Here is a 17,369-nt window from a genome sequence, read left to right as displayed (position 1 = left end):
GGGTTAATGCGGCTGTTACAGAAACTCACTAGAGAGTTATTTATTTAAACATCAATACTCCGCTCGCCAGCTTGATGGCTTGGTGAGTAGCAAATGAACTCCACCTCTTTATATAGGTTTATAATTTTACAATTCCACTTATCTACAATCTAATGGTTTGAAGAGTTTTAGAATTATGTTTTAGAATCTCCAAATAATGATCTCTGCAACGTATATTATACAAGACTAAGTCTACCAGGAATTTTAAATTACTCCCTACAACTCTAGACAATTTTTGGACAACCTGACGAATTTGGGAAGGGTTTACCGATGCAGAGAAGTCTATAAAATTGTCATCTATCCACTGTACACTTGCATGGATAGCATATTTCATAGATTTTGTCTAAATTTGGTTTTAATAAAGTTTTATTAAAATGTTAGTATTTCATTCCCTGTCCCCTTTCATTTCCCCCATTATTTGGAAAGATAACAAAACTAATTCATCAACATTTATACCCCTGTCTAAAAGATAATAAAACTAATTCATCAATTTTTTTTTTTTTTTTTAGGGGAGTGTCAGAGTCTTTTGACCTAAGGGGTTGGATAGCTAAACTATCTTTTGTACTGCCCGAATTCGTAATCGGCCTTTTTGAGAATCAAGCGACTGCTGGAAGGCTAGGATGACCCCTTCCTTCAAGTTCTTCAATGCCTCAATAAAGAGGACTTTCAGCACTATAAGTGGAATGGATGAAGAGAGTAAAACAAACTATACGAGCATTCATCTATTCCAAGAAACTTAAAAAATAAAAATAGTAGGGACTGAAGCCAAGCGTCCGACTTTTATTTCATAAATAAAATTTTCATACAAAGTACAAGAAGTGATTTATTCTAAATATAACATTAGGCTACTCATATGAACAGAAGTAAAATACAAGTAAAAGACTAAGTATGAAATTGCAAAAGTATGAAACTTGTTGTATGATCGGGGATCTTTTGCACAAGGCCCCATGGTGCTATATATTTATAGATGTCTGGAGCAGCAGTTACTTTTAGCAGTTTCCTTTTCAAATTCAAATATTATATTTGAATTAAAAACTCATTTTGTCTTAAACTTATCCAAATGCACTCATTTTGTCATAAGTTTATCCAAATGAATGTATTTTTGGAATAAAGCTCTTTAATGACGTGGATTTAAATCAGGGAATTATTGACTTTAGACTCCAATTTTGAATAAGAGTCTTATTAGTAACAAACTATATATCTTCCATTAATAGGCCTAAGTGTTTGTATCAACTTGAAGTAATCCTTTATTATTGCAGCCCATTATAAGAAATCATCCATCAATTAATTAACTTTAATTAATTGGATTAAGAACTTTTATCAAATTATTCGATGCCATGTGACCAAATAATTTTAAGGTACAAACACTTGGGACTCTCATAGACATCACCATGTCAATAGATGGTCGAAAAAAGACAAACAGAAGTGGATCTCCACTAACGATCCAGGTATGTCTTCTGTTTACCCCCGGAGTTCTCTTACTACCCCTTCTTCCTTTTCTACTCCTTCTTGTGGGGCGGTGAGAAATGATGTTGAGACGACAACGGAGAAGAACTGTGTATCAACAGTTGTGCCTTCGGCACCTAAAGTTGAGCATGGTTTGGTTACGGAAAGGAAGGTTGCCTGCGGGTTTGTTACTTCTGGGTATGTTGACTTAGTTGATTGTGCAGTTCAGGACTCATTAGAGGGGGTTACAATCTGTGTGGAGAGAGATCTCCATTTCCAACTGTCTAATAAGTCAGTTATGGCTCTGCTCAAAGAACTCCGCTTATATGTAGCCTTGAAAGGCCTTAATTGCTTGCCACTTGTAGGGGCTGAGGAAAATGAGTTTGCCAGATTTGTGAGTTATGGAATGGGAGACTATATTACAGATTCTGATTCGATGACAGAGCTGCTTAAGTTAGGGAGAGATAGTGAAAAGGGACGTGATTACTGATTTGGTTTCCATCCAAAAGGATTCTGTGATACATGTGTCAGTTAAGATAAGGTTTCATAGTTGTCGATTTCCTATTGGAATTGTAGATTACAATTTGCCGCGTCAATTATTTAGCTAAGAAACTACCGAAGCTATGCCGTTTTGGAGGTAGTTTCCTTGTACTAATTTTATGCTATTCCACAGTTACGTTTTGTGCAATTTGAATAATAACAATAATATTCAACTCCACGAGAAAACCAAAACAACCCATAACCTCAGCTGCCTATCATTGTTATATATATACACTACTAAAATGTAATCCTATATGAGTTTTAAAAAACAAATATATTCAAATTTTAAAAGATAATTTAGTAATTTTAAAAAACAAATAACAAAGAAATTGCTTGTTTCTCGAGTGGTTGGGTTGTTCCCCGCGTTAGGGAGTTCGTATTCGAGGGTTGCACTCTCTCTATCCCCTGTAACAACAACCCCATAAATGAAGTGTAATGTGTGACACTATTATCACAAAGATTTAGAGACCTCCTTACACACTGGATTCCTTACAACCACGTGTCCAGCATATCCCCGAGGCAGCCATTTGAGTTTATCGCTCTAAAGCCCATTAGACCTATGAACCCAATAAGACAATTAGGCTTGTTTTCGCCTTAATTGTGAGTTTAGAAAGCTTCAAAGCCTGTTTTCCCGTTTGGCATGCACTTTGTTTTAGGTGTTTTGTTTTTGGCTAAAACAGAAATAATGTTTTTGCTGTAGGAGTGTTTTGAAAAAAAAATGGGAAGCACGTTTGAGAATAATGTTTTAGGCATTTTGTTTTTGGTCTGTGTTGCGTTACTATTATAGTTTTGAGCCCTGAACAATTGTCAAAACAAGAAAAAATAACAAGGCTGCACCAAACATTCTTTTGTTGCCAAAATCGATAATGTAGCAGCCCAAAAACAAAAATAGCAGAAACATAACGTGTGCTAAATGGGACCTTAAGGTTGTGTTGCATCAATGAAGTACTTTTAATTCTAGTAGTTATAGGCAAGAGTTCCAATCAAATGCTTTTATTCGGGGACTTTCCATCTGCACCCACATAAACTGAAACCTAGCAATCTCTCCCCATTTACTAGCAACTAGGGGCTTTTTTCGTACTTTTTTTAGTAGCTTAGGGAACAGCTTTAGATGTCTTCTGTGTTCATGAAATGCCAGTTGGAGAGGAAGGTGGTGGTGGTGCCTTGTCGCGATGCACCCAAAGCTTGCAAAGTGGACTAAGATGAGTGTGGCCAAGTTTTACATTTATAATTTGCCACTATTACCTTTCACTAAAAATATAGTTAGGGCGAGTAGGGATCGTCCTAAGGGATTGGTGGGTCGTATTAGGTTGTATCGAGATTGGGTTAGTAGGTCGAGTGATCAAAAGATTGGTTGGTGATTGAATTATATTAAGATGCAATTTAAACTAAAGTAAACAATTAAATGCAATAGAGAGAAAATAAGAGAGAGAGATCTTGGGGTTTAGAGATCACCACTAGGCATAGCTTTTCTACACCCTTAATGAATGATTAACGAGGGGGAAAAACATATATTGCAACAAAAGTGTGTTTGTGTGGTTGTTTCAACAAGCATGGATGATTAATTAAATATATATTGTCTAAGCAACATAGTGGATAGCACAATATATCAAACTAAGCCATTAATCCTTTCTTTAAGCTCACAATCCAAACACATCACAAGGTTAGAGACATATGCTATTTGTTTTCATAAGTATGGAACATCAAACAGCAAGCATGGATTGTCCTCCCATTTAACATCTAAACTACAACTACACTACAATTAACCTAATGACATGAAATTAAACTAATCAAACTAAGGGAGAGGCATAATCTATCAAGAAATGAGTATGAACCATCAAATAAATTATAAGAGCATTCTATTAAGCACTATGTCTTGACAATATCTAGATCTATAGCATCAATACACATAGACATGCATCAATAACATAAAATTTAGAGACAAACACATGAACATCTATTCTAGCATACATAGACATATAGATAGAATGAAATGATCAATTGGAAGCATTAAACCACACAAATCATTGAATAAACAAGATTTATGTATATAAAAATGTCAATACATATATCACAATACAAATCCCCTCAAAAATACATAAATCAAGATGTAGAAAGTATGCTTAGGGCTAACTCTAGCCCCAAGAGGATGTCTAGCCACTCATGGATGGTGTCCTCCAACCCTCAAGGGCTAACTCCATGGTAGAAATTGTTCCTCTTCTTGGTTGATGGAAGAACTCCTAGTTTATGTCTCTAGCCTCCTCTATTTTTTTCTTCCCTATTAAGAATATGATATGGAAATTGTGTCTAAAGTCTCTTTATGTATGCTCTCAAGAATGGCTCATATTCTTTATATAGGTAGGTTAAAATGTCACCCCCAATGACCTGGGCTCGTACACCAATATTCCTCCCAATGATTGGATATGAGACAACTTTTAATGAGCTGAAAATTAAATTTTCTCGCACTTGGGGAAGTTTGATCGATCGAACATTCTCTGAGATCGATCGAACATGGCTGAGATCTATCGAACTTAAGCTGGATCGATCCTCCCATGGTGATGCCTTTTTGGATAAGGATAGATCTGAGATATTTTGGGGAAGAGACAAAAGTGGTAGGTAGGGTGGTACAACAGGATAGGATGGAATCTTTTCGATTGATCTAAGAATTATTGGATCGATCGAACTTTGTGGGATCTTTGGATAAGGACAAAAGAGCTTGGACCCATCTTGAAATGTCTAGATTGATGAACTTTCGATCGATCGAACCTGCTGAATTCCATACTTTGCTTCAATTTGCTTCCACTTTGCTCATTTCTTCCATCCAGCTTAAGTTAGCTTCTTTTAAGCTCTTATTTGGCTGAATTAACTTAATTTGGGGATAAGCACCTAAAAAGGGCAATCACACGAAATTAGTCTAAAACGGGAAAGTAAGATAGATAAAGGTCCTAGAATACTTAAGCTTAAGGGGTTTAAATGCGCACTTTTCAGCGCTCATCACACCCCTAAACTTAAATATTGCTAGTCCCTAGCAATGAACTACAAAGTAAGGAAATGAAATGAACAACTATATAATTATAAACTAGAAAACAATAAATGGATAACGCCACTTTCGTATGGAATACGATTACATTTAGCGTATACAACAAACCTTTTAAACCCCTAGGTTACCCCTAGTGGATGAGTGAAGTCTCGTGAGGGTTTTCAGAAATGATACCCACAAACATTAAGCTCATTCTTTCAAAAGAGGCACCAATATTGCAAACAAGAATTAGGAGAAAACTACCTCAAGTATGCAATTTTTCAACCATTTCCAAGCAATCTCCCAAAATTTCAACATCAAGTAATCAAGTATGGTCCTCCACACATCAAGAAAATGATCATGCAAATCAAAACAACTCTAGAATCCTTTTTGAGTGGACCGACATCAAATATGTTGCTATCTAAGCCAACTAAAGAAATGATCACATCCTTACCCTCAAACTAGCACACAAATCTAGTATCGATCATCAAGACAAATAGTGAACCTTTTATTAAAGCTTTATTGTTCTAGGTGCGTTTATTCTTTTCACTCGATTTTTTTTTTTTTTAATCCTAAGGATCAAAGATGGAAGCATAGTGCAATGTGTTGATCTATTAAGCTTTTTAGGGATTCATGAGGTCGAGCGTTAGGTCAATGACTCCTAAATCAGACGGCTTTAGGGTACTAGGTGTTTAAACACCCCTAAGGACTTACAAGCTCAAATCAACTAGGTTACAAATCAAAACAACCTCCATCTAATCATTTCCCACTTCTCACCTTTTGGGAGAAGTCCTCACTTTTTTATTACTTTTGCAACTTTTTAAAGTTCAATTATTAACCTAGAATTTGGGCTCTCCACCTTTCGGCCCGAGAAATTCAATCCTTGATGAGGCTAGAATCCCGGCTACTAAATGAAAAGGGTTTGTTATCCACCTTTATCAAAATAAAAGCTTTCAATGTACTACTAGCTCAATTGGGATATAAATAATTCAATAATCAACAAAGCATGTACCTCACAAATGAATGTTAGTGTGCGCATGTGCTAGTGTAGAATCCTAGAGTGAATCTCAAACCAATCACAAAATCAGGATGATATGGACCACAAATGCAAGCATGATATCAATCTTTCGAAAAATTTACTCCTAAATGGCATCCACAAGGCATACAAGGAGTATTGGACTCTCAAGTCGAGCAATTTTTAAATTTTAAGTAATATAGTCCTCAAAAGATCAAAATCATAGCTAGTTATGGACCAATCATAGAAAATTCCTCAAATATACAAGTCATGCTCAAAATTTTGATTTAAAAGCAAATAATGCAATTAACACCATTACCCCCTTAAACTTAAATGGCACAATGTCCACAATGTGCAAAGAGAACAAAGGGAAAGAGTATACCAGTGCAACTAGCAAGAATGATCGGGACAGAAGTATCCAAAGTAGGTGGCATAGCCCCCCCAAACTTGGGATTAACTGTGGTCCTGAAAAGATGGCACTAGGATAAAACTCATCAGATAACAAAAGTGATAATAATAGTGCACAGTGGACATGCAAGTGTAAATGGGATAGTCAAATAAAGTAATGAGAGAGTAATAAGGATGGTCCTGAAAATTTTATAGCATTCTCTCACTGAAATCACTGGAATGCACCTGATGGGGTCAGACAGATAGATATATCAATAGACATCCAAAAACAAAGCACGTATAAAATAAGAACAGTATATGGTACATCGCAGTAGAGGGCCGACAGATCGATCGTAAAAATATAATAGTATCAAAAATATAATAGTCAAATCACAGATATAAAATGAGAAGGAGATAAAAAAATCATAAAGATGAGGTAGGACGGGTAAGGCATGCTCCGCGGATGTCTCTAGATATGCCCTACAGCGCAGCTAGAACGTCTGACCGGAGAGATGCCACATCTGTGCTGAGAGAGACAACATCTGCCCCGAGAGAGACAACCTCACCCTCCAATGTCTGAAAACACTTTCCTAGGCCAGGTGTCTGAGCTGGAGCCTCAGGTATGACTGGATCATGAAACTACAGTATGTCCTGAGTCTGCTCCTGAGAATGAACTGGTGACCCTACCGGAGATAGATACGGAAGCTCCTCTGCTGGAAGCTCCCACTCTAAATCAATATCCATATGCATAGCAGCCGGATCGACTGGTACATCGTTCGCCGCCTGCTTTGCTGCTGCCTGCTTCATCTCCTCTATTTCAAGCTCCTCAGCTGCCTCTGTAGCATCCTCCTGTAGACTCTTGATAAGAGCCTTGTAGCTCTTATCCCAGTCCTTCTTCTTGAACGAGTAGGCCCAAGCCTCAGTACGCTCCTGGTGCTGGAAGGGATAGCGCTGGTCCCGCAATATTTGTGTAATGAGATGGCCAAATGGGAGAAATTTAGCTCGTTTGGGCTTGGCCTTGCTGATGTGATCAACATATAACTTCGTTATAACGCTCCAGATGAGCGCAGGAATGGATAGCCAATGCCCTGTATAGAAGGCGTACAGAGCTGTTAGATAGTTGCCGCGCCTCTGTATCTTATGGCCGGCCATGAATACATTTCAGAATAAAACCGAATTGAAGAACCACAGGTTGTTTGGCAGATAAGTGCGTGTGGCAAAAGTCTCGCCAACTGCATAGTGACCTGTGAGTGCCACTGCCATGTCGGCATAGGAAGGCCTCCATAGAGTAGGATATGTAGCCTCGAGATCAGGGGGGCAGACATGTTGACATCGGCAAGATCTAGATAGAGTGTCCATAGTGATACTGATAGGGTGGCCGTCAATGGTAGTCCGCAGCTCCCTCAGGTTACTCGGGGCAGGTCAGAGGTTCTGGAAGAACATCTGGACCAACCTCGGGTACACTGGATATGTAACAGGGGCTAATATGGCTGAAATGCTCCTCCGGTCTATGTTATCATATGCTACTCTGGTAAGAACAGACCGGGAGAAGAAGTATATATCAAAGACCAACTCATACGCCACCTGAAGGCGTGAGTATCTCGGCAATGGTCGGTTTAAGTCCTGGGCTGGCTGAGCTGGTGGTGGTGATGGAGATGGTATGTGCTCAGTCTTAGCATCAGCCTGCAAAGAAGATGCCTCAATCGAAGACTGTAGTCTAGAGTTAGTGGATGGGGACTGAGTTGTATCTGCCTCTGGCTGGTCCTGTATCTGCTCTGGCTCTGGCTCAGGAATGGTGTCCTGGATGTGAGATGGACCTGCCTGGTCGTCTAATCTCTGCCTAACTCTAAGATGATAATGTCCACGGACAACAGTCTTGACCCTAGCCATGGCCTGCAAAATAAAAGGAAAACTCAAAAAGGAAGTCAATGCCGGTATAAAGAATTAAAACACAGTTTATAGAATCATGTATGTCAAATAAGATAGACAAAACAGATAAGGAACATGAATCCATGCAAGTGACAAAGAATAAGTGACATGATGTGAAACATGCTAGACAGTATAAGTACGAAATGCATCCAATATGGAAAACACAGGCATTAGGCATGTATGAGATAGCATGAAACACAAGAGATGGTGTGTGAAGTGTGTGATGCAAATCTGTGAAGTTCGATCGATCACAAAAATATGAGATCGATGTAAATTTGATCGATCTTGAATAAGTGAGATCGATCTATTACAGATCGATCTGAGAAAAAGTTCGATCGATCGAACTGTGAGGTGAAATTCGAAAAGTCACAGATCTATGACGTGGATGGCACGAGGGCCTTACAAGCAAGCTCGTGGGCCCCTCTACACAACAAATTAACAATTTTGGTCAATTTCCTTGACCCGTGACCCCCAAAATCAAAATTAAAATAAAAAATATAAAACCAATATATATACATATATATACACATATATACAGTGGGTCAAAGCTTCAAAAATGGCAAGATTCATCATCATAACATCATAGATCTAACACGAAAGCATGGATTCATCAATATGAAGCTTGAAATCAAAAGGGAAGAACTCGAATCTTACCCAAAACTGAGAGAGAAGTGGATTTAAGGAGAGAGAGATGAAATCTGAGATCTGAGATGAGGGAGAGAGATTCGGGCGCAATAGAATTGCCGGAACACTCGCCGGAGATGGAAGAGAAGGGTTGCAGCGGCGAGGGGAAGTTAGGGTTTTTTTGGATCGATCTTTGAATCGATCTAAAATAACCCTTGGCCTCATTTTTAAAAACATTCCCTTTTCAGTTCGATCGATCGAACTGAAATCTTATATCGATCGAACTAGTATCGATCTCTCCTCACTAAAAGACAAAATTATTTTTGAAGCTTTTGAATTTCTGAAAATTAAAAATTAAAAATTAAAAATTAAAAATTAAAAATGAAAAATGAAAAATATTTTATTTTTTTTTGGATTTTTGAAAAATAAAACTAAATAAAATAAAAAATAAACTAAGTAAAATAAAAGAAAACAAAAGAATTATTTTTTTGAGAATTTTGAAATATAAAATAAAATAAAAGAAAAGAAAATAGTAAATCAAAGAACAGAGATCGATCTCTCCACGATCGATCTCAGAAAGAGTCAGATCGATCGAACATGCAAAAATCTGCAGACATGTTCGAACGATGTGATAGAGAGGTCTTTGGATGCAGGTTCAAAATTTTTCTAAGTGTTGAGACTGCAGGTCGATCCAAGATGAATTTAGATCGATCGAAGAACTTATGATCGATCAGATAGAGAGCTGAAATATGCAGGTTTCCTTCGAACGATTGGACAGAGAGGTGATTGGATGCAAGTTGGATGCAGGTATGGAGTTCGATCGATCAAACCTCCTTGGAGATCGGTTGAACTGATGCAAAATGTCCATTTTCAACATGAAAGTGCATGCAATCCTAATCACAGTGCCTAACAATGCATATGAACCCAAAGCAAATATTTAGACTTCGCAAGAAATGAAATTTAAGATAGAAATGAGGGAGGAATAGGGTTGTGACACCCTACGAAATGCACTAGTCTTTAACGTCTCTAGCAAGACGTTGGGCTCTTTTAGCCCCAATCAAACATCTTGTAGTGCATCCTTTCTTTAATGGGGTGATAAGTGCTTTGAACTCCACCCAACAAATGGTTCCCTAGAGAACTTGTTGGATTAGGCTCAAAGGAACTTGTTGGTCCTTTTTCAATGTGATCTTTGGGCTTTCATGCCCTTTCAAAATAAGATTTTGAAACAACTGTCTTGGAATTCAGGATAGAAGATAACCTTTTTGAAATTTTGGTTTCACACAAAGACTCTATTCCTTCACATTTATTAGCATGACATTTCTCTACAACATTCATTTCTTCATGTTTATCAAATGAATTGGGGGTCGGATTGAAGATATTCAACTTCAACTTCATGTGGCCAAATGAAATCTTCATTATCCTCGTCCTACAATTAATGTTGGCATTCGCGGTTGCAAAGAAAGGACGGCCAAGGATAACGGGAATTTGGCTCTTAGGATTCGGGACCGGTTCCATGTCAATGACAACGAAATCAACGGGGAAAAAGAATTTATCAATTTTGATCAATACATCTTCAATGATACCCTTAGGCTTTTTGATGGATCGGTCGGCAATTTGCAAGACCACCGACGTCGGTTTTAAGTCTCTTAAGCCTAATTTGACATATACTGAGTATGGAAGACGATTAACACTTGCTCCTAAGTCTAGAAGAGCCCAATTAATGATATGATCACCAATGATGCATGAAGTGGTAGGTGAACCGGGGCCCTTAAACTTTGGAAGAGTGTTATGCTGCAAAATTGAGCTCACTTGCTCAGTTAAGACCACTTTTTTAGGTGCTTGGCTTTTGTTCTTCCTCTTTTGGGTGCAAAGATCTTTCAAGACCTTGGCATAAACCGGAATTTGCTTGATTGCATCCAAAAGCGGAAGATTAACTTTCACTTGCCTATACACATCAATGATTTCATTTGTCTTTGTCTTTTGCTTATCAAGATAAATGGATCCTTTCAAGGCATCCGGAAATGGAGCTCTTGGCTCAAAAACTTTTTCATAATTTTTTCTTGAAGTCTCTTCAACATAAGAAGTTTTGAAATTATTTTGCAAATTTTTCTTTTCAAGATCACTTTTCAAATCACTTTTTGACACATTCTCATTTGAAAGATCATGCATATGCAATGAAGGAGGAATATAATGTGAAACGGGACGGGTGTCAACTTTGGGTTGCACTGGTTTACTCTCTTCATTGGACACACCTACTTGGTTGTCAATGATTCTCCTACTTCTCAAGGTTGTCACCGCATTAACATGCTCTATTGTGTGACCTTCCGATGAGGAATGAGTCTCCACAACACATTGTTGTTTTGGTGGGGCATTCAAAGGCATTTTCCCTTTCTCTCTAGCATTTAAAGTACTAGCTATTTGCTACTTGGGTTTTTAGTTTAGCAATGGATTGAGAATGAGAATGAAGCAATTGAGTGTTCACCTCTAGAGTGCCTAGAGCGGTCAAAACTTTATCTTCAAAAGCGGGACTCCTAGAATTTCCTTGAGAATATGATGGTTGATTAGGAAAATGACAATTAGAAAATTGATTTCCTTGTGATTGATATGGTCTATATCCTTGTGATCCTTGGCCTTGCATTGGAGGTGGAATATACTTTCCTTGAAAACTACCTTGTGAAGGGTTTGAGCCTTCCCATTGGTTTCTCCAAGAGAAATTTGGGTGATTCCTCCAACTAGAATTATAGTGATTGCCATAAGGATTGTTTCTTTGATTAACAAAAGCTGCATTGACTTGTTCATGATACTCACTTTGCACATGTTTATGGGGACAATTGGAAGTAGAATGTAAAACACTTGAATAAGTCATCCATGATTCATTGGATGTATGATGGGAATGGTTAGGGAAGGAAGATACTTAATTTGCCGAGTTTTGGTTGATCAAGAATTGATCAAACCTTTGAGATAAGGATTTCATTTTGGCGGCTATTTCATTAGAATGGTCAACTTGATGTAAGCCAACACTCTTCCTTCCACTTGAATTCCTACCATTCTTAGAAGATAAAGTTTGATGCAAAGAATTTTCACTCATGTTTTCATAAAGACGCCACACATCATCATTATGCCTATCAATATAAGAGCCACCCATGGAAGCATCAACTATGCCCTTGTAATTATCGGATAAACTCTCAAAGAAATATTGAACTAATTGCCATTTGGGCATGTCATGATGTGGACACTTCCTAAGCAATTCATTGAATCTTTCCCATGCCTCACGGAACATTTCCTCATCCCCGTGTGAAAACTCTCGAATTGAGGTTTTCATGGCATTGGTCTTAGAAACCGGATAGTACTTCTTCAAGAACTCTTGTTGCATTTCTGCCCAAGAAGTTATTGAAAAAGGCCTAAGATTATTAAACCAATATTTTGCCTTGTCTTTAAGGGTGAATAGAAAAAGTTTAAGCCTTAAGACCTCTTCCGGCATGTTTGTGTATCTCACGGTGGAACATACTTCAAGAAACTCATCTAAATGCTTGTAAGGTTCTTCATTTGGAAGTCCATGATAGTTAGGAAGCATTTGAATGGTTTGTGGTTTGATTTCATAGTGGTGTGCTCTAAATGGTGGCAATTGAATGCATGTGGGTGCATTATATTCATTAGGCACATAGTAATCTCTTAAAGCAAGGGGAAGGTTAACAATTGGAGGTGCAACATGGGCACTTTGATTGCCTTGAACTATGGGAGGTTGTGGAGCAAACATTGGCCTAGGCATTCCCAATGGAACTTGGCCTTGTTGTTGTGGTGGGTGAATGAATGGCCTCGGCATGCCTAATGGTACTTGCATGTTATCATGATGCATATTGGGGTGGAGGATACCTTGTTGGTCTATGTGCCAAGGTCCTCTACATGGTCCTCATTATGTACTTCCATTGTAGAAGTAGAATGATTAAAATTACCCTTTCCCCTAGATGTACGAACAATGGATTCTAAATTCAAATTAAGAGGGACAAGAGTAGGATTTAATGACCTTCGACCATGCATACACAAGCAAAACACAAACAAGTAACAAACAATCAACAATCACTTCACCTTCGCAACAATTCAACAATCAATAAACTTCCTCCACATACAATGATCCCATACTCCCATGCAATTAACAATATGCAAAGAACAGTAAAATTGCCTCCACGTGGACTCACGATTTATCGAAGAATTGAAATACAAGCCTCCACGAGGGCCGACGATTTAACTAGAGATTGAGTTAAGAAAGAGCTCACACAGGGTCCTTTAGCACTTCAATTCAATTTTTAATTTTAGCCTTGCAAATTTTTTAGATTTTAGTTTTTTCCTTGCTTTTGCTTAGCTCCTTGCTTAAAATGCTCATTTGCTCACCTTCTAGCTCAATGCACCTAGTCAAACAAGAACCAACACAATAAGTAACCAAAATGAAAATGAAAATAAAGTAAAGACACGATCAAAAGAGTAATAATTCCTAATTGATTCCACAAATACGACGTTGCCTTTAATCAATCCCCGGCAACGGCGCCAAAAACTTGGTGGTGCCTTGTCGCGATCCCAAAGCTTGCAAAGTGGACTAAGATGAGTGTGGCTAAGTTTTACATTTATAATTTGCCACTACTACCTTTCACTAAAAATATAGTTAGGACAAGTAGGGATCGTTCCAAGGGATTGGTGGGTCGTATTAGGTTGTGGAATCGAGATTAGGGTTAGTAGGTCGAGTGATCAAAAGATTGGTTGGTGATTGAATTATACTAAGATGCAATTTAAACTAAAGTAAACAATTAAATGCAATAGAGAGAAAATAAGAGAGAGATCTTAGGGTTTAGAGATCACCACTAGGCATAGCTTTTCTACACCCTTAATGAATGATTAATGAGGGCGAAAAACATGTATTGCAACAAAAGTGTGTGTGTGTGGTTGTTTCAACAAACATGGATGACTAATTAAGTATATATTGTCTAAGTAACATAGTGGATAGCACAATATATCAAACTAAGCCATTAATCCTTTCTTTAAGCTCACAATCCAAACACATCACAAGGTTAGAGACATATGCTATTTGTTTTCATAAGTATGGAACATCAAACAAAAAGCATGGATTGTCCTCCTATTTAACATCTAAACTACAATTACACTACAATTAAGCTAATTATATGAAATTAAACTAAGGAAGAGGCACAATCCATCAAGAAATGGGTATAAATCATCAAATAAACCACAAGAACATTCTATTAAGTACTATGTCTTGACAATCTCTAGATCATGCATCAATAACACAAAATCTAGAGACAAACACATGAACATTTATTCTAGCATACATAGACATATGAATAGAATGAAATGATCAATTGGAAGCATTAAACCACACAAATCATTGAATAAACAAGATTTATGTATATAAAAATGTCAATACATATATTACAATACAAATCCCCTCAAAAATACATAAATCAAGATGTAGAAAACATGCTTAGGGCTAACTCTAGTCCCAAGAGGATGTCTATCCACTCATGGATGGTGTCCTCCAACCCTCAAGGGCTAACTCTATGGTAGAAATTACTCCTCTTCTTGGTTGATGGAAGAACTTCAAGCTTGTCTTTAGCCTCCTCTCTTCTTTTCTTCCTCACTAAGAATATGATATGGAAATTGTGTCCAAAGTCTCTTCAAGTATGCTCTCAAGAATGGTTCATATTCCTTATATAGGTAGGTTAAAATGTCACCCCCAATGACCTGGGCTCGTACACCAATATTCCTCCCAATGATTGGATATGAGACAACTTTTAATGAGTTGGAAATTGAATTTTCTCGCACTTGGGGAAGTTCGATCGATCGAACATTCTCTGAGGTCGATCGAACATGGCTGAGATTTATCGAACTTATGCTGGATCGATCCTCCCATGGCGGCGCCTTTTTGATTAAGGATAGATCTGAGATATTTTAGGGAAAGAGACAAAAGTGGTAGGTAGGGTGGTATAACAGGATAAGATGGAATCTTTTCGATCTATCTGAGAATTGTTGGATCGATCGAACTTTGTGGGATCTTTGGATAAGGACAAAAGAGCTTGGATCCATCTTGAAATGTGGAGATTGATGAACTTTCGATCGATCGAAGTGTACTTGTGATCGATCGAACCTGCTGAATTCCATACTTTGCTTCAATCTGCTTCCACTTTACTCCTTTCTTCCATCCAGCTTGAGTTAGCTTCTTTGAAGCTCTTATTTGGCTAAATTAGCTTATTTTGGGGATAAGCACCTAAAAAGGGCAATAACATGAAATTAGTCTAAAACGGGAACGTAAGATAGATAAAGGTCCTAGAATACTTAAGCTTAAGGGGTTTAAATGCGCACTTTTCAGCGCTCATTAGGTGGTAAGGCAGAAACAGCAGGTGTCGGGGAATATCTATCGAAACAACGAAATATCGATTGGTCTCGATGGGAAATTGCGTAGATAGATAGACTTATAAGGGACACCCTTTCCTGTAAGTAGTCTTTGATGTCTAATGCACACAAAAGGGTGCTCGAAAAAATGATCCATATGACAATGCCTGACCCAATTTGGCCATTTCAGCTTGCAGAAATAGATTCACCATAAATAAGAGAAATCAATTTGACCAATCAATCCATAAGCAAAAATGGCAAGACTGGAACTCAATGCCCAACAAAAATTTTAAGAAAAAACAGAACAGAAATAGAACGAAACAAAAATGCACATATCACACAAATAAAGAATACATATTCCTTAGCACTTAACAGTCACTCTGTTTAATAAACTGTATATGCATCATCGTACTATGTCATCCTAAAATGGGAATTATCCAAGTAGATTCAAAGAACAAACATAAGTACACATAAACTACAATGGTAGAGTCAGAGTCAAACAACTGCTCCTAATATGGAATTTAAGATAATGTAATCACACAAATGATTACATCAACTCTTTCTCATGCACCTGCAAGGAAAAAAAAAAAATGTTTATTGTCATAAATTTTAGCACAAAAATAAATGTGATAGTAGATGGAAAAAGACAAAAGAAAAAGGTAAAAGTTAAAAATAGAAAATTATAAAATTGAGATAAGTACTCTTGACTTATGTCAACTGTATAAAGTTTCGAAGCGGCCTATCCCTCTTGCCCCACCCTAGTGGGCAACACATCACCATCCCTTCCCTTCTCAGTGGAGCCCAAATGCAGTCTTGAAAACAAAAGCCCTAAATTGTAAGTCATATTGATGTCACTTGCAGGTTTAATTATAGGAACTCCATGCAAAGTAATTGTATCTAGTCTGCCGTTGCCAACTCCAGAATGGTGAAACTAGCATTATTAAGTTACTAGCATCCAAGATGGGGAATACCAAAATTTATGAATAAAGTACTCACCACTCGTGTTAACTGTAGGATGTTGTGAAGTAGCCCGATCCTCACCAGCACGAATGCGAAATGAACTCCAGAAATGTCGATAGGACTTGGATAACCTGGCAGGGGGCTGTCTTTCAACGCCATTCACTTCTTACCAAGGATACTTAATGAATGTCAACATAAAATTTCAAATTTTCTATCTTTTGCAATTTCCAAACAAAAAGGCCAGCACCATACGTGCTTGAGACTTCGCAATAACCCTATAAATGAAATTCAATTCAGACCTCCTTACACACACTGGATTTTTCTTACAACTATGAGTCAAGCATTTACACATGGCAAGCCCAAACATAAAGAAGAGCCGAACTCAATTCCAATGGATTAAAACTCAAGCTAGTCCATCACGAAAATAATGTTCCATCATGAAAATAAACACGATTTTTGATGGAATTCTATCTATCCTGCATCCTTTAGCGATTAGTATGGCAAAAAGATTTGGTCCAAAACATCATTAAGACATTTGAACTATTTGCAATCAACATTTCATTGCAAAAGTTCCTAACTATGTGATTGTAATTAATCTAGACCAAAAAATAAAAATAAAAAACAAACATCAACAAGGAATCCCAACACAATTTGACAAACAATCACCAAAATTTAAGCTAATAAACAAATACTTAAAGATAAACCTCAAAACATTCAGTTACTTCAAAATTGAAACTAATCAGAAAATATATCATAATGCAAACACAAACCACTACAAACATAACCCCTCTTTAAGATAAAATGAAAGTTATAATGGATTAAAACTCAAGCTAGGGGTTATTGAATAATGGTTGACTTTTCTATCTACTTTTTCTACCCTCCTTGAAGCCGGAGTCTTCTACTCCGGCATCCGTCATTTTTTTTTTTTTTTTTTTTTTTTTCGGTGCTGGATTTCTAGTTTTTGGCAGGTATCAGTGCCATGCAATGTTCGTATCTCAAAGTGGTGACTCTACC

At 37.4% G+C, this 17,369-nt stretch overlaps 1 pseudogene; it reads left to right on the top strand.

Moving 5' to 3' along the window:
* Positions 1–12,217: 12,217 nt before the first annotated feature.
* Positions 12,218–12,316, top strand: LOC132283068 (small nucleolar RNA R71; annotated as a pseudogene).
* Positions 12,317–17,369: the final 5,053 nt, after the last annotated feature.

The sequence above is a fragment of the Cornus florida genome, unplaced genomic scaffold (assembly GCF_030987335.1).
Source record: "Cornus florida cultivar Cherokee Brave unplaced genomic scaffold, ASM3098733v1 CherokeeBrave_3.0.0_Hap2_Chr01, whole genome shotgun sequence".
NCBI lineage: Eukaryota > Viridiplantae > Streptophyta > Magnoliopsida > Cornales > Cornaceae > Cornus > Cornus florida.
Note: the sequence above shows the minus strand (reverse complement) of the source record. Positions and strands in the feature narration are given on the sequence as shown.